Here is a 26433-nt window from a genome sequence, read left to right on the forward strand (position 1 = left end):
AATATTTTCATTTGTACAAGAATGTAACTGGTTATGTCAGGCCAATATTAATGTCTCAATAAAGAAATAAGGATTATGTAAAATTATGGTGACATAAAAGAATCAATTTACATTACTGCACAACTAGGTTGAAGTTTTGTTTTCCCCAAGGTGACAATAGACAATATTGGTGGCGTTCCTCACTGATGATGTGGAAATCAGATCTGAAATTTATCATCTTATTGAAACGAGATACATTTCCTAAAATCATCTTCACATCAAAATCCTTTTCTTAATAATTCACTAGTGATATAAAATATATATCCCCATTGTTGAACTTTCAATGCGCACTAATATAGAACTCGTGTTGCTAATGGCTTGAATCACCATGGTGTTACAACTACAGATAATGTCTCTTTAAAATCATTATGAAGTACTACCCCTTGTACTTATACGTTCTGAAATTCCTAGTAATTGTGATTTGTTTTTGGTAAGCTTCTGAGAGTTTTGTAATTGCTGTTCAATCAAAAATCACAAATGGGATGGAGTTCAGGGATGTGTAAGTCATTGATTGTTGGGACTCTGGTGTTATTTTCTTTTGAGCAGTAAGGAAAGCAACTCAATAAAAAGGGAAGAAATCTAGTTACTAACACAAGCTCAGGTCACCACGGTGTATTGTGTCAACTGAGACACTTTTGAAGTATGACATTTTATGATGTCGGCAGCCAACTTAGATGCAACGAATTGGCACAAATAGCAATGAGATATGCTAACATAGCATGAGGGATAAATAGTGGATAGGGCACTGGGAATAAATCAAAATAATTCCATGGGAGAGTTTGTGTCCAATTATGTGGTTTGATAAAGCATCTGTATTAATGCCTCAACCAGAGTTGGTGGGAGGGGAGCTTCAAATATATGGATAGTAGGTGAATGGAGTCAACCCTAATACTGCAGCCTGGTACTTTGGTCTCAAGTCTATGGACTGGATGACTTCAAGAATTTGGTTTATAATCACTGACACATGTTGTGAAATTTGCAAAAGCAGTACACTGCAATACATAAAAAATACTACAGGTTGAGTACCCCTTATCCAAAACCTGAAATTTTTTGAGCACTGACATTACATTCCAAATAGAAAATTCCAAGGCGCTGTGAAATTCCCAGGTGATGCGCAGGTCTTCGCGCACCACAGACAATTCTGAGAAGTAACCTCGCATATGTAATGAACAGAAGTTAATGAAAAGTAGATAAACTCTGCATAAAGTGAAAAATGAAGAGCTTGCTCATGTATTGAAAGAGTGGATTTGTCAGTGTCAGAGTGAACATATGCTGCTTAATGGTATGTGGTCATGAAACAAGCAAAGGTCTATCACAACAAATTGAAAATTGATGGTAATTGCGAACATTCAGCGGGCCGGTTTCAGAAATTTGTGCAAAGGCACAGCACTAAATTTTTAAAGATTTGTAGTGATCAGGCATCTGCTGATCACGAATCAGCAGAGGAATTCATTGCTGAATTTACTAAGATCATCACTGATAAAAATCTAACAAGCTGAATGGCTGCATCAGTATATATGTGTGATGGACACGTGTAAGACAATGTCTCCTTAACGGTAGCACATAAATTCAGAGTCAGAAATGATGGTGAGCCCAAGCTATCTCATTAAATATTCCAAAATACAAAAAAATTCTGAAATCTCAAACACCTCTGGCCCCAAGCATTTCAGATAAGGAGTGCTCTACCCGCCTAAGTTACAATAAGTAGTATATAAAAATATTTTAAAATACTGGAATCTGATCAACTTTTGGAGAGTGCAATATACATTCCAAATGATCTGTATATTTTCAAAGGTCACAGAAAGAAATATTGTGGGATAAGTTTGTGTTTGGTTAAGTGTGACAGAAAATTGTGAGACAGGAAGCCAGGCATAGCAAACAGGAAATCCAAGTGTTAAATTGTATTAGCAGCAGTATTTCATTCCCTTCCTGACTCCTTCCATCAGCTATCCTATCCTATCCTATTTAACTCACCTCCCCTATTCTGCTTCCATCTGCCTACCTCGCCCCCTAATCATTTCTTCCTTACTTATCAGATTCCAGCACTGCTATTTCTTTGTGTTCCTGTTTATCACCTCAGACACTATGAGGGGTGATTGATAAGTTCATGGCCTAAGGGAGAAAGAGTCAATTTTAGAAAACCTAGCACATTTATTTTTACTACATTTATACACTTAGCCCAGTGTTGTGGAGCATACAGATCTCTTCTTTGTAGAAGTCGGTGTCTTGGACCTCCAGAAAGTGGTCCACAGCAGGGGTGATTTATAAGTTTGTGGCCTAAAGTAGAAGGAGATGAGGAGAAACTTCAAACTTTCTGCATTTTCACTCAAAGAGTTGAACTGCATGTTCATGTAACGAGAGCTGTATAACTCATCTCCTTCTATCTTAGGCCACGAACTTATCAATCACCCCTGCTGTGGACCACCTGGAGGTCTAAGACACTCTTGTTACATGCATGTGCAGTTCAACTCTTTGAGTGATAATGCAGAAAGTTTGAAGTTAATAACTCATCTCCTTCTACCTTAGGCCACGAACGTATCAATCACCCCTGCTGTGGACCACTTCCACAAAGAAGGGATCCATATGCTCCACGACCACTGGACTAAGTGTGTACAGCAGGAGGGGACTATGTTGAAATATAAATGTGCTAGGTTTTCTAAAATTGACTCCTTCTACCTTAGGCCATGAACTTATCAATCACCCCTCTTATTTCTACCTTCATCCTAACCCCCACCCCCCCACCACCACAGCAGGTTCCATCTATATCTCTTTTACTCGCCACATCCTACTGTACACCCACCTCAGTCTCTGAACTCCACCCCTTCCCCTCCCCTACTTGGTTCAAACTTCCCATCATCCTTCACCCATCCTTGGTCCATCAATCACTCACAATCCCCCGTCTCCCATTTCCCCCACTCCCCTTAAGTCGTATGAACAAAGTCACCAGAGAGAAGTACTGGGAGATATGAAGTAGTATCTTTACTCCACAAAATGAGACACAGCAGGCAGCATACAGAGACCTTTTTGAAGGAAGAAGGCTTGCTCGACCAGATGCTACACAACACTTTTTATGTGCTAAAGATTGTAGGACAATTACGTATTTACAATGCATCCACATTGCTTCCTTGGAACTACACACAAACCTCATGCCTCCCACTTCGTACCCACACCACAGACACTTCAATGAATTTTAATCAGCATTGTCTGATCTTTCCATTAACCGTGGTTCACGGCTTTTATGAACCCATTGTTCAGAGCTGCATTCTATACAATCTATATTCATATTTGAAGATTGGTGGCTGAAGTCAGTTGCTGAAATTAGTTGCTATATGTGCTAACCCCCAAAACACCCTAACAGTCCTTCCTCTTGGCCTTCCTGGACAAAAATAAATGTGTCCCAGGAAAGGGCATCCTACAGGAGGATCTACTCGAATAGGGCAGCAGTAATGCCCTGCTTCAGAATCCCTCCCGATTACTCTATGTGCATCTACATCTACCCTATCATCCCTAATGGCTACCTACAAGTTCTAAGCAGAGAGGTTGTTCCAGTAATTTGAACAACAGTCTTTAAAAATGCAGCTTCGTCAGTCATATGCCTGTTGCCTCCTTCCCTGCTGGCTGATTGCAGTTTAATCACATTCTTTATCTTCACCCCTTCATTCTCTGATAGCTAAAACTCTCTCTTTCCAGGGGTACTAGCAAAGTTAATGTATCAGGCTCACAGGTCCTCTCATCAATGCACAGGAGAGGTTGAGTGGTCTCTATTTGAATGACTGCAAGGACCTCTCCCTCGTGGCACCCCTTCCAAATTGTCCAGTCAATCACTGCCCCAACCACCGAAAAGGCCCAGCTCATTTGTATTCACTCCCCATTCAGCCTGGGGGTGGCTGTATTCAGACGCCATTACCATTACACTTTAACATGCTATTCGTGACTTTCTGACATGCTCCAGGTGCCTTCTGCCCTCACATTTGCTGTGGATCTGCTTCCATCAGCTGTGGTCAGGTCTGGTGCAGCCGTCTGGTGTTCATCACTTGGGTTATTTGCAATGACACTGTTACTGGGTATATTTGATCTCCCGCTCTGTCTGGGGGGGTGGGGCGACAAGAAGGTGAGTTGTACGCTTTAACCTGAATCCGCTGGCTACCTTGCCAACTCTGCACACAGAGATAAGTGTCAAAAGTACCGTCTGTGGCCCTACCCATTTGGGAGCAAGCCCTGGTTTTCAGGCGACACCGTCACCATGACTTGGTCACGCAGCTGTGGGAGGACTTTCCTTTCCCTCAGGCTGTCTGTGATCAGCAATGTGCTGCAATTGTTGTGCTTGGTCCTTCACATCTCCATGTAATCTTACTAAATTGGCAGTTGTAGTTACTTCCTGTACATTTGTAACTTCTGTTGCTTCTTCTTCTTCTGCTGCCCGTCTCACACTGACGTCCGCCCACTCGTTCCCTTTTCTGTTCCCTTTTCTGGTGAGCCTTTACTGTGATCACCTCAGGCAGCTGCACTAATTCTAACAGCTCCTGACTGTGTGGACCTTCCCCTTGGGGCCTCCTGACATGATTCCAGCACATCACCCTGTCTTTCCCCTCTGCTTGGAGCTGCTGTGGGCCATTTAGCTGAATGTAAGCCATGTTAGCTGCTTTTCAGGTCACACATGTTCGCTGTCCATGCCTTGCCCATATTATTTCTCCTTTTTCTGAGCCTATGATTGTGCTGGCCTTACTCAGTGTGTCTGTTCCCAGGATAGTACCTTCATTGTTTGGGCACACCCAGAAATCTACAAAAAGATGTAGTCCCTCAATCTCACGTACCTGGGGCTGACTTCTTTCTGTCCTCATTGTTTTACCTCCAGCACTGGTAACGTAAATCACTTCTCCATTCATAGCCAAGGGTAGATCAGTTATCAATACTGATGACCCCATGTCCACTAACATTTCACATTGCTGCCCCCCTAATAAACCTCTTCTGTACATCCATGGATGACCACCACTGGCAATAGAGGCTGCCATCAGCCATTTGTCTGACCTCACCAGCTCTGTAATCTAGTCAACAGTCAAATTGGAAAGAGAGGGCACTACTGTGGATTCTGCCTGCTTTGGTGAGTGATTTTCACACCTTCCTCATTTCTCAGAGCACTGCCTCTAACCATGGCCTGAGAAGTCCCCAGCTGTAACAGATTAGCTCTTCTACCCTCCCACATCTATTCCAGCAGTTCCTTGCTATATGACACAGCTGCTGGCACACAAAGCAAGTTCTCCATGATGTCATGGCAGCTACATTCACTACACCATTTTACAGCTTCTCTTCCCCTCTGGTCTATCTCAATGGCCCATGGTACTATTGCGGAGTAGGTCGATTCCTCTGCTGTCTCCAAATCTAAAACTTTCTGGTGGGCTGGGCTCAGGCCTTCCTTCAGCATTTTCAGGAAGACTGGGTTGTCTTTCCCTGCATTATCCAACCCTGAGTACTCCTCATACACTCGATATTTACATTCTGCATAATCCATGGCTGGCTCTTCAGCTCCCTAAATCACTGACATTATCACTCCCCGGTTTCTCTCACCTCCCCCACAGTCGCTGCCACACTTCCCCTTTAAAAAAGTCATATCTGTCTTCATTACTGGCATTCCTAGTAGGTGTCCACGTACCACCCTGTACTCCCCTGGCCATAATATCCCACATATTCCTCGGGCACTTCACCTTTACCAACACATGGATACCTTTAGCGTGCATCTTAAGGGTGAATTTCAACAATTGCCTTGAACTTGCACAAGAATTTTGAACTCCCACATGCGACTTAAATAAGGGCAACTCTGACAAAATGCTCTGTTTCTCCCAGGAGTAAAGTGCTTCCGAATGGTCGTAAGTAATGTCAAGGGTGACTTGGATCATCAAGGTTCTCAGCCTGACATTGCCTGACCTCAACAGGTACTATCCTAACAAATAGCATCTGGGTAAAGCTTCTCCCTGAATTAACTCCATACTAATTCCAAAACCACACAAAACATAAGTGATGGATACAAGTTAAACAATACATACTTAAAACCATAGAGTATGTGATTCTGCAACCTGCCACTTATGCGAGTCTGAGCTCATGATTCCTGCTGTATTCCTTTGCATCTATGGTGCTTGCACTAAAGCACACACATTCGCAAACCCATATGCTAAGTTACAGATCCCAGAATGAGTATACACGCCCCCACTAGCATCCCAAACCTTTAATAACCACCTTTTGCAACTGATGGCCCTGTCTCACCAAATTAACCCACAAAGTTTAGCCTCTTACATAAACACACTTGGATGCACACAGATACACGACTTTTATATCTACCAGTTCAGCGCTCCACCATGGTCAAGACACCAAGTGATCCAATACTCACCAACCCAAACAGGTTCAAGTGCAAGTGCTAATTTAAAAAGTACTCACCCACTTTGACTGCTGAGATCACTGGCCACACAATGGGTTGCAACGGCATCCCAGACAAGCCCCCTGATGTTGTCAGATGAGCAAAATTAAACTCAACAAGCATCATATGGAGACCCTTTCAGAGGAAGAAGTTCTGCTCAACCCATCGCTACACAATATTTTACGTGCTAAAGATCAAAGGACAATTCCATATTTACAATGCATCCACAATGCTTCCTTTGAACTGCGCAAATAACTTCATTCCTCCCAATTCGCACACACACCACAGATACTTAAATGCATTTTAATCAGCATTGTCTGATCTTCCCAATAACTGTGGTTCATGGCTTTTATGAACCCATTGTTCAGAGCTACATTTTAAATTTAACCTACAGTATATATTCATATTTGAAGATTGGTGGCTGAAGTCAGTTGCTGAAGTTATTTGCTTTATGTATTAACCCCCTCAAAATGCCCTAGCACTCTCTGTGATGGTTTTCTTCCATCTTCACATTCAATCCTGATGCATTGTTGCGACCTTTAATATTGACAATTCTTTATCCCTTCCAAATGATGCTTGACCCTCTGAGTTCTTCCAGCAGATTGTTCATTGTGTGGTAATTTTTGGTGTTGGGTGTGAGGCTGTGCTATTCCAAGGGGTCTTTTTCATCTATTTTTCGGGATATGTGGGCATCGTCAACAAAGCCAGCAGACATTATCAGTCCCTGACTCTCTTTGTGATGATTGTGATAGTTCATGGACTATTTCAGTCCTTACGATGATGGTGTTTATAGGTTCCAAAGGTCAGCAACTTTAAACTTCTGGGTGTTATCATTTCAAAGGAGCTGTTCTGGGCATAGCAAGTAAGTGCAATTACGAAGAAAGAACAGCAGCACCTCTGCTTTCTTTTTGAGTTTGCAGAGATTCAGCATGTCATCTATAACCTTGACTGACTTCAACGGATGTGTGGTGGAGAGTATATTGACTGGCTGCATCACAGCCTGGTGTGGAATCACCAATGTCTTTGAATGGAAAATCCTACAAAAAGTAGTGGATACTGCCCAGTCCATCACGGTTAAATCCCCTCCCACCATTGAGCACATCTATACATAGCATTGTTGTAGGGAAGCAGCACCCATCATCAGCGGTCCCTACCATCTAGGTCAGACTTTCTTCTCACTGCTGCCCCATCACTGAACTGGTCCCATAACCAATGGAGTCACTTTCAAGGACTCTTCATGTCATATTCTCGATATTTATTGCTTGATTATTTATTATTTTTTTTTATTTTTTCTTTCTTTTTGTATTTGTTGACCTCTGCACACTGATTGGTGCAGTCTTTCATTGACTCTATTATGGTTATTTAATTTATTGAGTACGCCCACAAAAAAAAAAGAATCTCAGGGTAGTATCCAGTGATGTATATGTACTTTGATAATATATTCACTTAAAACGTTGAACTGAATCCCAGTAACAATGACAAAGTGACTAAATGTTTTCAAATCAGAGTGATAAAGTTATTCTGAATGATAAAGTTCACAGTTTTGTGCACTGTATTGAAGTAATCAGGTTGAGGTAGAACAGTACATTTTGTGAAAAGCATAAATTGCAGCAAAGGTATGGAAGATCAAGTGAGTGTTTAGGCTAATTGATGGCAGGCCAATGAACTGAATTGTAAACATGGAATTGATATCTCCACTAAAGTAATTTAGAAAGATGCTTGAAAACAATCTTTGCAAAAGTAGTAAAACGAATTGACTTTTCCTGTTGTCTGTGAATTCTCCATGCAAGTGAAAGCATAAATATTATAACTGTAAAATACAGTATTATAATATAGTTTGTTTTCAAGCTCATCATGTATTCAATTGCTATGGAATTTCTTAACATTACTTATGCCATTTTGGGATTTCACTTTGAAGATTGAATCTGATTGGAAAATAAATAACCCTCAGAAGAACTTTTCTGGCCAATTTAAAGTTAGCGTATGAAGTCTCATAATGCCATTGGTTTTCTCTTTAGGCAGACAAGATCCTCAATACACCCAAATAATTTCTTAACATAATCTTTATAATCTTTTGCAACTTTAAAAGATTGCTCAAAGAAAATCTTGGCATATACTGAAAGTGCCAGATCTTATTACCAAACAAAATAATTATTAAATTTATTTCAGTGGACATAAATTTTTTTTGAGATGAATCTGTGGACAGCAAGCAAGTAGAAAGTATCAGGTATTCAGCAATAATAATTCAAGTATCAGGAATATACTCCAAATATTTTTTTGGTCACCTGTTCATTTTCTGTTTGTTGTGGGAGTTGATTGTGTTCTGTTAGTTTTTTGTGCGGGGGAGAGGTTGTTATTTTTTGGGGTTTGATGTACCTGTTCATTTCTAGGGGGGTTGATGATCAGGATTCCATTTATTTTTGTAAGGAGGGAGGGTGGGTCTGATGTTTCTCTCTGAACGACTTTCATGTTCTTTCTTTGTTTCATGGCCATCAGGAGAAATACAAATTTCAGTGTTGTATATGGATACATGTTTTGATAATAAATTAACCTTTGAACCTTTGAATTTCAGATTTGTAACTAAGGTGGGTGGAAACACTTTCACAACATTTACAACTATTCAATATGTGACAACCCATTTTATCCTCTACATTTATATTATTTGTAAATTGTCTTGTGAAAAAAATTCAAGATGATACACTTTGAAATGTAAACTCTATGTGCACTCTCAACTCCATTGCTGGGTCAAATGTTTAACCTGACTGTCATCAATAGTTGTAAAACTGGCAATCTCAATTCCAAACAAGAGTTTTTCAGGAAAGACAGAAAAAAAATCTTTAACTTTGGATTTACTCAGAGGAACAGGTTAATTCACTACAATGATTTTTTGTCACTTCTACTGTAAGTTGATCAATTACTTAGTTGTTATTGCCCATAATTATTCTGAATCTGAATAGTGTATACAATTTGTAACTTAATTGGGACTTTGTATGCATCCATTTATTTTATCTTCATTCTGTTCTTCATTTATTTTCAAACCCTTCTGTCAATGCAACAGCAGTGGCTGAAAATTTACTGACCATCACAGAGCAGTTTAAAGGTTTCAAGAATGGGTTTGCTGCATGTTTCTTTGGTACGCCAACGGACAGAATCTAATATGGTGCCCTCTGCATTTGTGAGTGGGAAGTGTGTCAGACACATGTGCAGTGAATGGGGACATCTAGTGGAACAACCAGAGAACTTCTCATTAAGCCCTTCAGCTCATTTGACCATCAAGTAAACATGCAGCGTTATATTTTTACTTAAATGTTCTTGTTTTCTTTTAATTAAATATAAATTAAAATAGTAACACTTGGCATATCAATGGTATGGTGAATCATGGCTTCACCACCAGGTTCAGGAACAGTTATTACCCCACAATGTTTGGGGATAATTTCACTTGCCCTATCATTGAAATTTTCCCACAACCTATGAACTCATTTTCAAGGACTCTTCATCTCATGTTCTTGATATATTTATTATGACTATTTCTTTCTTTTTTATATTTGCATAGCTTATTGTTTTTTACACATTGGTTCAAAGCCTAAGTTGGTGAGGTGTTTCATTGATTCTGTTATGGTTCTTATTCTATTATGGATCTATTGAGTATACCCATAAGAAAATGAATTCTTACAGGAAAATGAAAGAGTTGTATAAAGTGATATAGATGTACCTTGTAATAAATTTACTCCGAACTTTGAAATTTGAGGAAGTATCAGTGAAAACTGTACTTCCTATTCCCCATTCTGAAGGGTCTTAACTTCGCTGTGTTTTTTTTTATTTTTCAAGACTGACTGCCTGCCCAAGACAGAATATTTCCTAGATAGGTAGGAATCCTTCCAGAGCAGAGTGGAAAACCTACCAGACCTCATTTACAGGAACCTGCAGCTGCTCAAGGGAAAATGTGGGGATGAAGGGGTAGGATTGGAAGGGGTCAGACCCAGCCCAAGCAGTCTTTAGATTGTGATGGTAATAAGTTTTTAAAATAGTTTTATTAAAATGAAATTGCTGTCTACCTGAAACTTTTCCAGATTTGTTAGTGTTAGCATATGCATACTCAGTACACTGATATAATGCAATTGAAACAGGTTTGTGCAACGTTGAGGATGAAAATGTTGCTGATGGTAATACAGTATAATTTTATTGGATAAAGTGCTGCAGTGCTTTCAATATTGTATGCGTTTAGACAAATGATCTTGAGAATTTATAGCAGCTGTAAAATTTAAACTTAGTTGATTAACTAACCGTATCTAGAGTAAACAACTAGTTCTTGCTAATAATGACATGAATTTGTCACAATTTGTCACGCTAACTTATCAGGTTCACTCATGTCCTTTAGGGAGACTATAAACAACATAGTAGCAGGCAGCCGTCGATCCCAGGGGATCATGGGTTTGTGCCTCTGGTGGACTGTGTCCTCTCCAGGGTGCAAGCCTGGCTGGGAAGATTTGAAGAACCGGCTGTTGCTCGTGCAGCGGGTTCCTGTTCTCCACGTCACTGGTATAGTCCAAGGGAAAGGCAAGCACCGATACAGCTTGGCACCAGTGTTGTTGCAGAGGCTGCCAGAGTGAAGTTGTAAACAGCATCAAACTGCCTGAGGGACCCTGGCTCCAGATTTCTTCCTTGGGGCTTACTCCAGAAGCCTTTCCTGTGGGTGGGTATGGCTGCAAGGCAGTGGAGGTTTAAAATCAGAGTTTTCCTTCTCCAAGGCTGACAAGCCCAACTTGTTCGAAGCAACTGGTTTTGAGGCGCCAGTGGTCCACCTTTGCCCCTTCTGTTGTCAGTGGAAACAGTTCCGCTGGGCTTTGTAGTTAAGCCACACATGAAGGCCGAGAGTTGGACTTGGTTGTCAGAGGCATGCCATTTGGGGCACAAAATAATCTCCCATTTATTGAATAGTATTTACAAGCTGAAAAAAGTACTCAAGTATACATGTATATTTAACATTCTCTGTTTTGGCTAAAAAGAATTTACTTCTTTAACCATGCATGGAAAAAAAATCCAAAACTAAATATGACAATAAAAAGAGGATACTAAATTATGTCAAATGGTAAAAACAACATTTGGAGTATTGAATTTTAATTATTTATTTATCTTCTGTATTAGTATTAATAGAATATATTTATTTTCTCAACCTCCTTGAAATCTTTTTTAGAAGTGAGATTTTACAGGCTTTGGTTCCTCATCAAGTTGCTTCTGTATGAATTGTGAAGCTTAGCATTAAATTGACAAACATTTCCACCACTAGTACTTGAGACCTTGAAATTGTCTTGGTCCCATTATACCCACAGGTGTCTGCTAAATTATTTTGTGTACTCAGAAATGTGTAGTTTTCCACTAAACCTTTCAGTAGAACATAATTGTTTCTTCCATTCTCCACCAATTAAAAGCTACTTTAAAAATATACATGCTAGGAATTGAGGAGAGTAAATAGGCAATGCTGGAAAACTCAGGCAAAGTAGCAAGAGTGTAGAGAGAAAAACACTTTTCTTAATGTATATGGGAGTTGTAACTTGCAGCAGCACTACGAATTCAACAGACTTATGAATTTATTACCACATATTGTTGATAAAACTTTCTTTTTGGTATCAATGTGTGAACAGATACAATGTGACTGAAAAATGCTTACGTAAGAATGTATATTGAACCTATGCAGTGATCAATTTCTTGGCAAATGAATTATTTCTTGATCAGATAAAAATAAGTCTGCAGGTTTTATGATGATTACCTTACAAAATGAGGACCAGAAGATAGTCGCCGACTCTCCTTCCCTGCTGCACATCTTATAAAAGGGATGCAATTCTGGCATCTGTAACATTGGTTAACACTAACAAGTAACGCGGTTATTTGGCGTTGTTACATTATTGTCTATCCTCTACAGCTGCTGCTGTTGCATCCATCACTGCCAAGGCACAGTCTACAAGGAAGTGTTTATTTTGAGTTATAAATTGAAGGCATCACAGCAAACCTAAAATACCTTATTTTACCTTACTTATCCTACGGAAAACTCACAGGCAATTTCTTTGTTTGCTAAATATGCTGTTGCGCAGAAGATTCAACATTAGATAAAGAACCCAAGATGAAGCCTGCTAGTGAGTTATTTTAGGTCTTGCAAAAATATGATACATGTGATGAATAATTGCTGATTGTAAGCAAAACCAGCATGAAATCGATGCCAGATTCTTCTTTTAACACCTAATTGACAAATGACCTTTCAATTGAATGCTTGAAAACCAGCTCTGAACCATCTGTAAAACATGTCTTTGGTATGCACGTCATGGTGGGTGTATTTCAGAGCAACTGTTTAAAGTTTGATGATTGATTAGATGACCAGATGGAGGTTATTAAGTAGGCCTTTACTCTGTAATCATTTAATTACACATCCAATTTTTAAAAAATGAGACAGAATATTTTTGGCCAATGTCTATTTGTAATAGCCACAAAGCTAAAGCTGTGATTATGATTCCAGGATTTTCCATGTCAGTAAATTTACTACAGAATTGACTTTTTACACATAAAATGTGATGAAGTGATATTGAACATGGTGGCTGTCTCACAATGGTACTATTTGTAATTTCTGGAATTCGCAGACCTCCACAGAAATCAAACATTTTTCCTGCAAAACAGTTGATTCCACATGTATACATAGCTAGTCCAAGTGTAGAATTCCAATGCACCAAATCATTTCCCAGTCTCTCCCCATTACTGGTGTGAGAATAACAGTTGAATGTGTTTTCCAGATCCAGGCACTGAGTGTTCCCCAATTATTTGTCTTTTCATTGCCCGGCGTATGGAATGGTATCAGTCCTCACACTTCACTCATCTTTCAAACGCCAACCAGTTTCTCTAACAATCACGTTTTATAACAGAAAATAAAATAGTCACTATTTATGTGAAAAATTGATCTCACAAACAAATACCAGTGAAACTGATTTACTTTAACACAGAGTTTCATGACCATTAAAGCATTAAGTGAGAGAATAACAACATTAAATGACCATTAAATGAGAGAATAACAACAGTTTGGGCTTCAAAATTTTATCATTATTTTTCAAAGATCTTGTACTTTGATTTGTTGAATTTTTATGCACCTATATTGATTATCTGCATCTGTGTATTGCTTTCTCAAGTTAAAAAAATTCTTCATCAAATATACAAATCTTAATGATCTGGTTGGTACTTACATATTCTTTTGGTCTTTTGAAAACCTATAGATTAAAATAAAACATGAAATGTTAAGCCACCTCTTACATTTATTCAGTTAAATTTATCTCTACTTTTATCTGATAACACAAACCTATTTAACTGTGAAGTTACAATACAGCTATGTTTTTGTAAACATTACTGAAAGTTAGAGGCGGAGGGGTCTGTTTCTTAATGAACTCCTTGTGGTGCCCAGACATGTTGGTTCTGGCAAGCTCCTTCTCGTCCAGCTTGGAGTATCTGATGATGAAGTGCTGCCCATACTACCTACCACTGGAGTTCACTTCAGCCATCCTGAAGGCAGTTTACATCTCACCTCAAACAGATTCAAAGCTGGCACTCAACGAGCTATACTCTGTGGTCAACAGCCTTGAATCAGGATACCCATAGGCCCTTTTCATCATTGCCGGTGACTTCAATGAGGCAACTTCAAGAGTATGGTACCATGAAATTATCAGCACGTCTCCTGTCCCATTGAGGACCGAAACATCTTCAACCATTTTTACACAACTATCAAAGATGCCTATTGAGCCATCCCTCAACCACACTATGGTAAATCAGACCACCAGGCTTTTGCTCCTATTCCCGGCAAACAAACTGAATAAGAACAGGAGAGTCCAGGAAAGCAATTGGTGCTGTGCTGGTCTGAGGAAACATAACATTCTATGTGACCACTTTGAGTCGGTAGACTGGTTCATGTTCGAAGACTCAGCTGCCAGCCTCGATGACTATGTCACTGCCAACAAGGACTTTATCAGCAAGTGTGTTGAGGACTGTGTACCAAAGTGGACAATTTGGTAAGACGGTGGTGTGCTTGGACACAGCATCCTCCCTCTGGCTCAAAACAGAGGTGCGGTTGTTCATCCTTTATGTCTTTTTTATGACCTCAAGACTCTGCTGGATAGTAAGAACATCAAGTACAGCAGCTCTACCTCACTAGTGAGCTGCAGACTAGCGATCGAACTGGACTTGTGCAGACTACCATCTTACCTAATTGTCCACTTTGGTACACAGTCCTCAACACACCTGCTGATGTGTTGCAGCCAGCTTCAGCCACCTCAAACAGACTTAAGGCTGGCACTTGAGGATTCAAGTCTGTTGACCACAGAGTTCACTGCGTGCCAACTTTGAGTCTGCTTGAGGATGTGCAGCCAGCTTCAGCCACCCAGGCAGTATGTGATCCTACACAGAGTGGAAATGATTGGCTTAGATGTTTTTTCTTTTGATTGCTGGACCCTGTTGGACATTGGTAAGGTAGAATACTACGAGTCTGATTCACTGGTTCACTGGAGAGTGGGGTAACTGTGTTGACTCGGTTGTTGCTTGGACAAGGCCCTCGTGCCTCAGGGTTGCCGGCAAAGGAGATGGTGGAGCTGGCTGTGCGCTGCTGGATTCTGTACTGAGTTGGGGGCTGGCACTTTTTCAGTAACTTTTACACTTCGTCCTGCACTGTTATTGTTTTACCTTGTTCTCACTCAATGTACCGTGTAATGATTTCATCCTATAAACAGTGTGCAGGACAAGCTTTTCACTGTATCTTGGCACAAGTGACAGTAATAAAGCAATACCAGTACAAACTTCACTCAGGTGAAATTAAAGATATAAAAGACAGTTCTGAAATACAACATATTAGTACATCATTCATCTGGCAGGGTATAATTGGCACTATAGTCATAACACAGTACCAGTCAGAGTAGGAACTTTGATTAAAGCCCTTTCAAAAAGGAATACACTTAAAGAATGAATCCATACCTACCTTTCAAGTCCATTGGTTCCGCATGAAACATCAAAGAAAAGGTCATTTGTAGCACGTTTTACTGGTTCCTGAAAATAGAATTGGTCAACCACATTGGACTCTTAATTTATTTACTGAAAATTGAGTTGGCAGGATTTGGTGTACAGTGACCAGCAGAGTATCAATAACATTTAGTTTGTTTTCTGTTCCATCTGCCACTTTTAGTAGAGTGATAGTTCAATGTCCCCACCAAATTGTGAAGGTTTTTCTGCATAGATAATTACTGATTTATTAGCTTCTTTTGGAGAATGTTTTGTCTTATTTTCTTTGCTTTTATCCACTTTACCTTTACTTTTGGCCAAGGACCATATCTTTGCCCAACCACAAGAGAGCATGGATTCAGAAGAAACAACTGAAATTTCATAGTGATTGATTTCAGATGAATGATACAAAACAGCAGAAAAATTGCTTCTTTAATTTAGTAAAATGTAAACTACTGTTTGTAAGATGGAAACGTGTTGATTGGTGGTGTTAAAACAAAATAAAGATGAACATAACATAAGCAGGAGAGAAGTAGGCATCAGTGAAAGTCATGGCACAAGCAAAAATGTGGCATGCAAGGGAATTCCTAGAAGTGTGGTTTTCCACAAAAAATTCTGTAACAAAACATGTAGACCTTAATTCTACTTATGATCCAATGCGGACAAAATTCCAGACCAAAACACACTAAGTTCGCCACGCAACTGATCACGCAATGAGATTTCCTCTCCACATCACGAATGAGTTTCCAAAATGGTGACCAATCAGCTGATAATAAGTACTGTATTTAAAGAGTAAGCATTTAGAGGATACACCAAAATTAACAGCACACTAATGATGTCTTCTTGTATGGTGATGAAACTTCTGCAAGTAAATTGCATAGCTCGGAAAATGACTCATTCCCACCAGATGTAACTAAGGTTGAAAGAGCACAGAGAAAATTCACTAAGATGTTGCTCGGATTAGGGGACCTGAATTATAAAGAAAGATAGAATAGGTTAGGACTTTAATCCTTGGAATTATGAATATTGAGGGGAGATTTGATAAAAGTATACAAAATTTTGAGGGGTATAGATAAGGTAAATGAAAGCAGACTTTTTCCTCTAGTTGTACTGTGTCTACAACTAGAGATCATGGGTTAAAGAAGAAAGATGAAAAGTTTAAGGGGAATGTGAAACTAATTTATTCAGAGGGTCATGAGAGCGTGGAATGAGCTGCCAGTGTGTGTGGTGCACACAAGCTCAATTTCAACATTTAAGAGAAGTTTCGATAGGTACATGGATGGTAGGGGTATGGAGGACTATGGTTAGGGTGCAAATCAATGGTAGTAAGCAGTTTAAATGGTTTGGCATGAACTAGATAGGCCAAAAGGCCTGTTTCTGTACTGTATTTTTCTGTGACTGTGATCAATTCCTCTAATTAGGTACGTAACATGTCAACACACAAAGAACATGCACGGTTGACAAAATAAATCACTAACAGCACCTGAAAATAGATTAAAAGCCTGAAGTGGGGACACGCCTTGAGCCATCACTAAGTAAAGGCTCAGGCTGTCCCTGTCTGCTGCACATCAAGAGGAGAAAGAGGGTGATCAAGGGAGGTTGTCTCCAGACATATTGTTAGGATGCACAGCTGCTGCTTAAAATTAACCCATCATCAAAGACATGGGGCCAAAGGAGGAGACTAGTTAAAGGGAGATTTCGGACTAACATCAGGAACCATTTCTTTACACAGTGACTTGTGGACACATGGAACAAACTATCTAGTTGTGTAGTTGAGGGTAGCACCTTAGAGACTTTCAAACCTAAACTCGATAGTTATTTCAATACACTATATGAATATAAATTTGGCATGCTTTGTTGGGTCAAATGGCCTGTTCTTGTCAAAAACTTTCTGAAGTTCCAATAGTCCGTGAGCCAGTAGGGTCGGTCGGTACCATCTGAGGGGAATAATGCTCATAGTGATTTTTGGCAAGGTATACATCTCTAGAGTTAGAAAATATGTGATAGCATTGCACCAGTGGTAGCTTTATTACTTCAAATAAGGAATCACTTTTTGTATATATTCCATATTAACATCAGTACAGCAGAAACTGTTACCGCCCCCCAAAAGGTAAAAAAAACCCTCATTTGCAGAGATTTCTGGAGTTTTATCAATGTCGTGGAACTTTCCATATTGTTGTACCAAATCAAAACAATCTTAAGCTTTTGTCATAGCACATAGAATTACAGTACAATAATTCAAATGTGGGGTTCCACACGGCCATAACCTAGGTCCCATTTGGTTGTAAAATGAATATATTTAATCAAAGACTGCTTTCCATACTTTGTTTTCCATACTTTCATAACCTATTAATAATCATAATAATTTTTCAAGTCTTCCACATCTTCCTTATCTTCATCTGAACTTTCCACACTCTCTGAGGTGGATGCCTGGTTCTCACAGTCTGCCAGTCTACACATGTCAGTACACCTGAGACCATTTGCAAAACACATACATCTTGGGAGTGAACATTTTTTTGGACAGTTACAGGGCAGTAGATCCAGGATGGCATCGGGTGCTGGCTGGCCTTCCATCCAATGCACCACTAACTGTTCAGCTTCCTCTTCTCTCTCCATCTTCCATCCTCTGCCAACAGGGCTTGGCACTTGTGGTTTCTTCTCCATATACCAGCCTGGTAGCTGGCTTGCTGTGCCTGTTTTGTTAAGCAGTCTTTGCATGGTGGGAGTTGATGACTTTCGATTTCACCTTTTTTGGCGCAGAAGAGGTGATACCTGAGCTCATTGACCTTGGTGGTCAATGCTTTTGGGGCATACAGGAGACGTGTAAATGCCTCCAGTTTGTCCATCCTTTCTGGGGAGAGGTCCCATTCCTGACCCAACTCCAAGAACGTCCTGAGTTTCCCTCTTGTTGGTCAGAAGTTTTAGGGCACTTGTCTTCCCTTTTCCTGCAAAAACGCTTATGGTGTCACATCCTGTATATGCGTGCAACCCGATGAGAGCCCTACAAACCTCTATGTCAACAGTGGCAACAACCTTCCTGATGTCTACAAGCCTTGTACGGGTTCTAGAGCCACACTTCTGGAACAATGGGGGCTCAATCTTGTCACAAAATGCTAAAGACATGATAAAGACATCTGTGTCTTCTGAGCAGATCTCTACAGATTGGTATCCCTCTCTTGTGGCATGGGCAGCATGGAGAAGTAGGCAGCCATCTGCTTCTTCTTGTTGACACTGAAGAGCTGGCACCTCCTCGCTGTCTTGAAATGTGATCCTGTAACATTTGTCATTCACAGTTGCAGACAGAATCTTCTCCTGTAGCTTTGCTCTGTACTCCACCTTCCTCCATTCATGGACTATGAAGCTAATGAGACTATTTTTGTTACTGACTTTGGTCAGGAAGCTCCTGCACTGCCTCACCATCTGTGTGCCTGTGATACCTTGCAACTCATGACCTGTCCCTTCACCCCGTAGAGATCTTTCACTATTCTTGATAGAGTTCTCCTTGTATGTGTCGAACATAACATCTATTCTGCTACTCTGACTGCCTTCCCTCAGAGCCATACCCAGAATTGTTGTGGAAACATCTCTGAAATTAACTTGATCACCTTTCACTCTTTGGAACAAGTTCATTCCATCAACCACTGTCCAGAGTTGCCTGGGAGTTGCTCTTCTACTGCTCGAAATTGGTTGCCTCGGCCCTCTAAACTTTGAGTTCTTTCTGTAAAGTTTGATTTTCCAAGACAACGTTCCTTAATGATACACTTTCAGGAACCATTAACAACTTTCCTTTGTCATCTGGAAATATATCTACTGAATTGTCCAGCTCAGATTCCAGTTTCCTTCAAATGTGCTTCCTCGTAGAATCTTGCAGGAGTGGAACTCCACCAGATAGCACGAAAGATTCAAGTTTTGTGAACAAAGAAGTGACTTGTACAATCATCTTGTTGGGTATGATATCAGTTCTGATATACTTGAAAAGGTCTTTATAGGCTTCCCTTTCAGACCTTTTATACAGTTCATCACCATCTGTTTCATCGTCATTCTCTTTGTACTCGGGTTCCTTTTCCTTGATTCTGGTATAATCCTTATAGCATGAAACATGATAGTGGGCCTCTGCAGCAACTATGTCTCTGCTTGTTGCTGCTAGAATCTTTTCTTCTTTCTTTAGGGTTGCACATTCTCGTAGTGTTTGATCAACTCTGAGTTGTACAGCTTGTGTAAGCTTTTCACATGACTTGGAGCCCTTCAGAAATGTCACCATATTACAAAAAATGCAGATTTGATCATACACCCTTGCTTCTGATGAAGATCTCCTACTTGGCCTTTTTGATGTACAGGTATTCACACCAGCTTCATCAGTAATGCTTCCCTTGGCTTTCCTTTTCAGAGTCACTAAGTCTCTTGTCATGGTGAAGAGGCTTTGGCATTTTTGGTGATAGTAGATTCTTGGGACTTCTTTCTCTCCAAGTTCTTTAGTAATGTCTAAAATAGGGGCATAGTTTCTCACTTTGGCTGCTTCCAGGATTTATAGTGTTGAGGATTAACTAAATGGTCATCATCTTCTTTTGATGTTTTCCGGTGTATGATACACTGCCTCTTAATAGATTCTTTGTACTTACGGCTCTCCATTCTGAAGCAAAGTACTTACGGCTACTCTAGATTTAAATCTACTCTACTCTTCTCTTTCCTCTATTGTACAGGACTATCCCACTACCACAGTACCTGAAACAGAAAAAAAATCACATTAACATTGCTGGTGAAAAAAACACCTGCTGCAAAGGTGATATAAATGGTTATATACAAGATATCAATGTGAAACAGAACATGAAAACAGAAGTACATCTTATGTAATGTACAGTGACTGTGTCGTCACTGCCAGTAATAGATGACATTTGTAGAGATGCTAATTTTAACAACTTTTCTGAAAAACATATAGTCTGAGCTATATTCCCACCAATATCCCATATTTTCTAGCACTAGGGGTGTATGCCTTGCCAAAAATCCCCATAAGAATTATTCCCTTCAGATGGTACCAGTGGCCCAAATTTGGGGTCCTGGCTCACGGACTACAGTGGATGCTAAACTCTGGAGATTCACTTGAAGACATCTCACCACTTGCTCAGATCACAGAAGGGGTGCAGGGATGCACTCCATTGCCAAACCCAAGATTTTTCCTTATTTTAATTCAAATGATAATTTTCACATCACCATCACGTCATTACAATTGACAAAGTATATCTTCATGAAACGGAAGTTTCACTACTTTCTCTTGACATTCAAGGATATCTTCGTTGTCCATTACCCCAGCAGTAACACTCTCGATCAGATTATTATCTTAACAAGACACCTGAATAAAATGACAGCAACAGCTTGTTGGAGGGTTAGTCAGAGAAGGTTACTAGATGGCTTAGTGGCTGTCTGCCTGCAATTACCTGTAGCAATCTGGTTTATTTGGCTGATAGGCATTCAGATAAATGGCTGTAATGGGAGAAAGTGTATTTAAGTGTTTTTATTTTGGTTTTATGTTTAACCATTTTTATCGATATATTCATTTAGTTCACATTTAAAGCATTTCATATGTTTCTGATTGCTGCTGAAATATTTTGACAGCATTGGCAGACAGCCAAGGTAGAGGTCTGAGCTTGCAAAGGTTTCTGAAGGAGGGCCTGGTTCTGGCTTATTCTTGTGCCTCAGTTGCATTGCCTGTGGTCTGGGTCCATCTTGGCTTTTCAGGTTTTGGAAGATAAATTCAGGGGAACTGGAAATGTGTGGGCAACAGGTTCCCTCTGGAAAATCCAGACCATTGAAATGTATAGGCCCACTCTCTGTTTTGATTGTATTTGTTTCACCAAACATCGATCTGAATCAATGTATTGCCTATGTATATTATGTCTCAGTCCAACATAATCCTTATAAATCCAATTTATGTTTTTATATTTCCTTGAATAAAAGATTCATGTAATCATATAGCACAGTACATGCTGTGCCGAACATGTACTTACTTTAGAAATTACCTCGGGTTACCCTTAGCCCTCTATTTTTCTAAGCTCCATGCACCTATCCAGGAGTCTCTTAAAAGACCCTATCATATCCGCCTCCACCACCGTTGCCGGCAGCCCATTCCACACACTCACCACTGTTTGCATAAAAAAACTTACCCCTGACATCTCCTCTGTACCTACTTCCAAGCACCAAACATATCAAACAAAACTCCCAACGTTTCCTTTTAAACTCATTCCTCATATCATAAGCCGATGTCCTCTTGTTTCATTAATGAAAGTTTTGGTTAATGCTTCTTAATTCTAATTAAATAAATGACCTCTCATACATTTTTTTCTTAGCATGATAGAAGTTTATTTGAAGCATTTGAAGTCTATTTTATTTGAATGCTTAGGTATCAACAATTATGTATAAATTCATATTATTTTCAAAATTCTTTATTTTTCACAAAGCACCTCTCGTGTCTTTAATGTGGACATTCCAGATTATTTGCCAAGAAACATATTAAGTATTAGAAAACAGAGCCATTGGCTTTCTCTGTTGGAATTGTTAATGAACAGACACCTTAATCTTGGAGTGAAAACATTCTGGATCCCATTTACTGTGACCAGAACAAAATGCTGTATTTTTATTTGATGTGGTAATGTGTTTTTCTCACTGACTTCATGTATTCTACACAGGTATTTAATGTTGCGATGACTTTTGCAGAAGAAAAAGGAGGCACAAATTTAGGTGAAAGTGAACAAGAATTTGAGTTAAATTACTTATGTGTGCTAAATGAGTTAATTGCTATCATTCAAGTTTTACCAAAATAGAATGAAACATTTATAAAGTCAAACATTCTTTCCTTGAATTTCCATCATCTGCAGTTCATTTCATTTTCCTTACAATATGGTTATTGCCATATTGCTGATTGGACAACAATGTAGCCATTGTAAACAGATGCTATTTTTCTAATCAATTCCACAAAGATATTTTAATCATGAGTTTCGTTTCTGTTCCATAATTTGTAAATTCAGAGCAGTTCTTCCCTTTACTTGACTACTTTTAGATTCAAAATCAGGTTTAATATTACTGGAGCAACACACATCAAAGTTGCTGGTGAACGCAGCAGGCCAAGCAGCATCTGTAGGAAGAGGTGCAGTTGATGTTTCAGGCCGAGACCCTTCGTCAGGACTAACTGAAGGAAGAGTGAGTAAGGGATTTGAAAGTTGGAGGGGGAGGGGGAGATCCAAAATGAGAGGAGAAGACAGGAGGGGGAGGGATGGAGCCAAGAGCTGGACAGGTGATTGGCAAAAGGGGATACGAGAGGATCATGGGACAGGAGGTCGGGAAGAAAGACGGGGGGAGGGGGGACCCAGAGGATGGGCAAGAGGTATATTCAGAGGGACAGAGGGAGAAAAAGGAGAGTGAGAGAAAGAATGTGTGCATAAAAATGAGTAACAGATGGGGTACGAGGGGGAGGTGGGGCCTTAGCGGAAGTTAGAGAAGTCGATGTTCATGCCATCAGGTTGGAGGCTACCCAGACGGAATATAAGGTGTCGTTCCTCCAACCTGAGTGTGGCTTCATCTTTACAGTAGAGGGTGAGAAGAGGAATAGTCCAGTACAGGAGACAGGGTGAGAAGAGGAATAGTCCAGATAGCTATGAGAGTCAGTAGGCTTATAGTAGACATCAGTGGATAAGCTGTCTCCAGAGACAGAGACAGAAAGATCTAGAAAGGGGAGGGAGGTGTCGAAATGGACCAGGTAAACTTGAGGGCAGGGTGAAAGTTGGAGGCAAAGTTAATAAAGTCAACGAGTTGACTTTATCCCTCCCATCCCTCCCCACTGATCTCCCTCCTGGCACTTATCCGTGTAAGCGGAACAAGTGCTACACATGCCCTTACACTTCCTCCCTTACCACCATTCAGGGCCCCAAACAGTCCTTCCAGGTGAGGCAACATTTCACCTGTGAGTCGACGGGGGTGATATACTGCGTCCGGTGCTCCCGATGTGGCCTTTTATATATTGGCGAGACCCGACGCAGACTGGGAGACCGCTTTGCTGAACATCTACGCTCTGTCCGCCAGAGAAAGCAGGATCTTCCAGTGGCCACACATTTTAATTCCACATCCCATTCCCATTCTGACATGTCTATCCACGGCCTCCTCTACTGTAAAGATGAAGCCACACTCAGGTTGGAGGAACAACACCTTATATTCCGTCTGGGTAGCCTCCAACCTGATGACATGAACATCGACTTCCCTAACTTCCGCTAAGGCCCCACCTCCCCCTCGTACCCCATCTGTTACTTATTTTTATACACACATTCTTTCTCTCACTCTCCTTTTTCTCCCTCTGTCCCTCTGAATATACCTCTTGCCCATCCTCTGGGTCCTCCCCCCCACCTTGTCTTTCTTCCCGGACCTCCTGTCCCATGATCCTCTCGTATCCCTTTTGCCAATCACCTGTCCAGCTCTTGACTCCATCTCTCCCCCCTCCTGTCTTCTCCTATCATTTTGGATTTCCCCCTCTCCCTCCCACTTTCAAATCCCTTACTCACCCTTCCTTCAGTTAGTCCTGATGAAGGGTCTCGGCCTGAAACATCGACTGCACCTCTTCCTAGAGATGCTACCCGGCCTGCTGCATTCACCAGCAACTTTGACGTGTGTTGCTTGAATTTCCAGCATCTGCAGAATTCCTGTTGTTAATATTACTGGCATGTGTTGTGAAATTTTTTTATTTTGCAGCTGCAATACAGAATAATGAAATGTTGTAAGTTACAATAAGTATATATAAAAAGGTTAAATTAAATGTGCAGTGCAAAATGGGGGCAAAAAGATAGTGAGGTAGTGTTCATGAGATTATCATCCATTCAGAAATCTGACGATGCAGGGGGAAAAAAGCTGTTCCTGACAACCGAGCGTGTATTTTCAGGTTTCTGTATTTCCTCCTTGACGGAGGAAATTTCAACAATGTTTGATGAATTCTAATTGCTAATTCAGTTCAGAAAGAGTATAGCTCAAATAATTGTGTAATAACTGGGTTTAGTTCTCCTTAAGTTCCAAAATATTTATGAACATAATTCACTACTCAAGAATTTCTTTACCTCTCTCTCATTGATAACTGAACAGCAGTACAGTTATGTGGGCACATGGCCGAGTGGTTAAGGCATTGGACTAGCGACCTGAAGGTCGTGAGTTCGAGGCCCAGCTGAGGCAACGTGTTGTGTCCTTGAGCAAGGCACTTAATCACACATTGCTCTGCGACGACACCGGTGCCAAGCTGTATGGGTCCTAATGCCCTTCCCTTGGACAACATTGGTGTCGTGAAGAGGGGAGACTTGCAGCATGGGCAACTGCCGGTCTTCCATACAACCTTGTCCAGGCCTGCGCCCTGGAGAGTGAAGACTTTCCAGGCGCAGGTCCATGGTCTCGCAAGACTAACGGATGCTTTTACTTTACAGAGATATGCAGGCAAGTATGGGTTTCAGTTTTCAGAGTCATAAAGCCATACAGCATAGGAGTAGTCCCGTTGGCCCACAATGTCCATACTGACCAGTAAGTGCCTATCTATACTAATTTTAGTTATTAGTACATAGTTTGTAACCTCTATCTCAGCTCATCCTAATAAGTGTTATGAGATAGTTTGCTTCCATTGCCCATTGAGACCAGCATCCCATTTCTAGCTACTTTATGGATTCGCTTCTGAGGATTCTACAACTCATGTTCTCAGTATTTCTTTATTTATTTATCCATTCACCCATCTATTTGTACAGTTTGCACGGTGTGTCTTTTTTGCACATTGGTTGTTTGTTAGTCTTTGTGTGCAGTTTTTCGTTGATTCGATTGTATTTCTCTGTTCTACTGTGAATGGTTGCAAGAAAATCAATCTCAGGGTAGCAATTGGTGATATATGCATACTTTGATAATAAATTTAATTTGAACTTTGAGATACTTGGCTACGTGGTATCACTTTGCAGGCGCCATACAGTTGACAGTATGGACAGTTGAAATCACATAGTCAATAAACGCATATCAGTCTCATTCTGTTTGGAAAAAATATGGCTGTTGTGCTGCATTGAGCTATTCTATTTTGGACTTCCCAATACTTGAGTTATCGTGGTTCATCCCATTCAGCATGTGGTAGTAAACAGCATGAAAGCCCTACTCCCAGCATCAGTTCAAAGGATCACCAGTATTTCCAAGATAATTCTTTATTTCTTTAACTTGGCTAAACGTTTGCCTTCTTGGTGTTGTTTTGTTGCATTGACTGAGAATGGCACCAAATGTGTTAATTTCTGGGAGGTAGATGCACAGATTGGACAGACTTTGTTCAAAGGCTGATGGAACTGAGGCATTTAAGATGTTTAATAGATTTGTTAGGACAGAGAGAGAAACCAATTTCCATTCTGGGGTCTAGAAAAAAGGAAATAACATTAAAGTCACAGGTTGACAAAGTGATGACAGGAAGCACCAATGGGGGAAGTGAAATTCTGGAACTTTCCCCAGAAATGCTGCTGGGACTAGGTTAATGGAAAATTTCAAATCCAAGATTGATGTTAAAGATATTGGAATCAAGCTGTCTGCAGGGAGTTAAAATACAGACCAGCCATGATCTAATAGGGTGGTGCTCAACCTATTTACTACTGTGAGTGATGCTTTTAGCTCTCATTGTGTTTTTGAAATCTCATCCAAACAACTCCCTATGTATACAAGGCTGTCACATGGGACACAGATTCAGCCCCAGGGAACCCTGGGCCACAGATCAGGTGCAGAGCAGAACAAGCTCATTCATTTCAAAGTTCAAAGTACATTTACTATCAAAGTGCATTTCTGTCATCATATACAGCCCTGAAATTAGTTTTCTTGCAGGCATACTCAATACATCCATAACAGCCTAACAACTATCATAGAATAAATGAAAGACCACACCAACTGTGCACCCAGTCAGTGTGCAAGAAACAACTAACTGTGCAAATACAAAA

At 40.3% G+C, this 26433-nt stretch overlaps 1 protein-coding gene across 1 annotated transcript in view; it reads left to right on the forward strand.

The window, feature by feature from the left end:
- Window positions 1–26433, forward strand: part of mylk4b (myosin light chain kinase family, member 4b) — a 204608-nt gene that overhangs the window by 35079 nt on the left and 143096 nt on the right. The gene's annotated exons all lie outside the window — the stretch shown is intronic.

Source organism: Mobula birostris, chromosome 19 (assembly GCF_030028105.1).
Source record: "Mobula birostris isolate sMobBir1 chromosome 19, sMobBir1.hap1, whole genome shotgun sequence".
NCBI lineage: Eukaryota > Metazoa > Chordata > Chondrichthyes > Myliobatiformes > Myliobatidae > Mobula > Mobula birostris.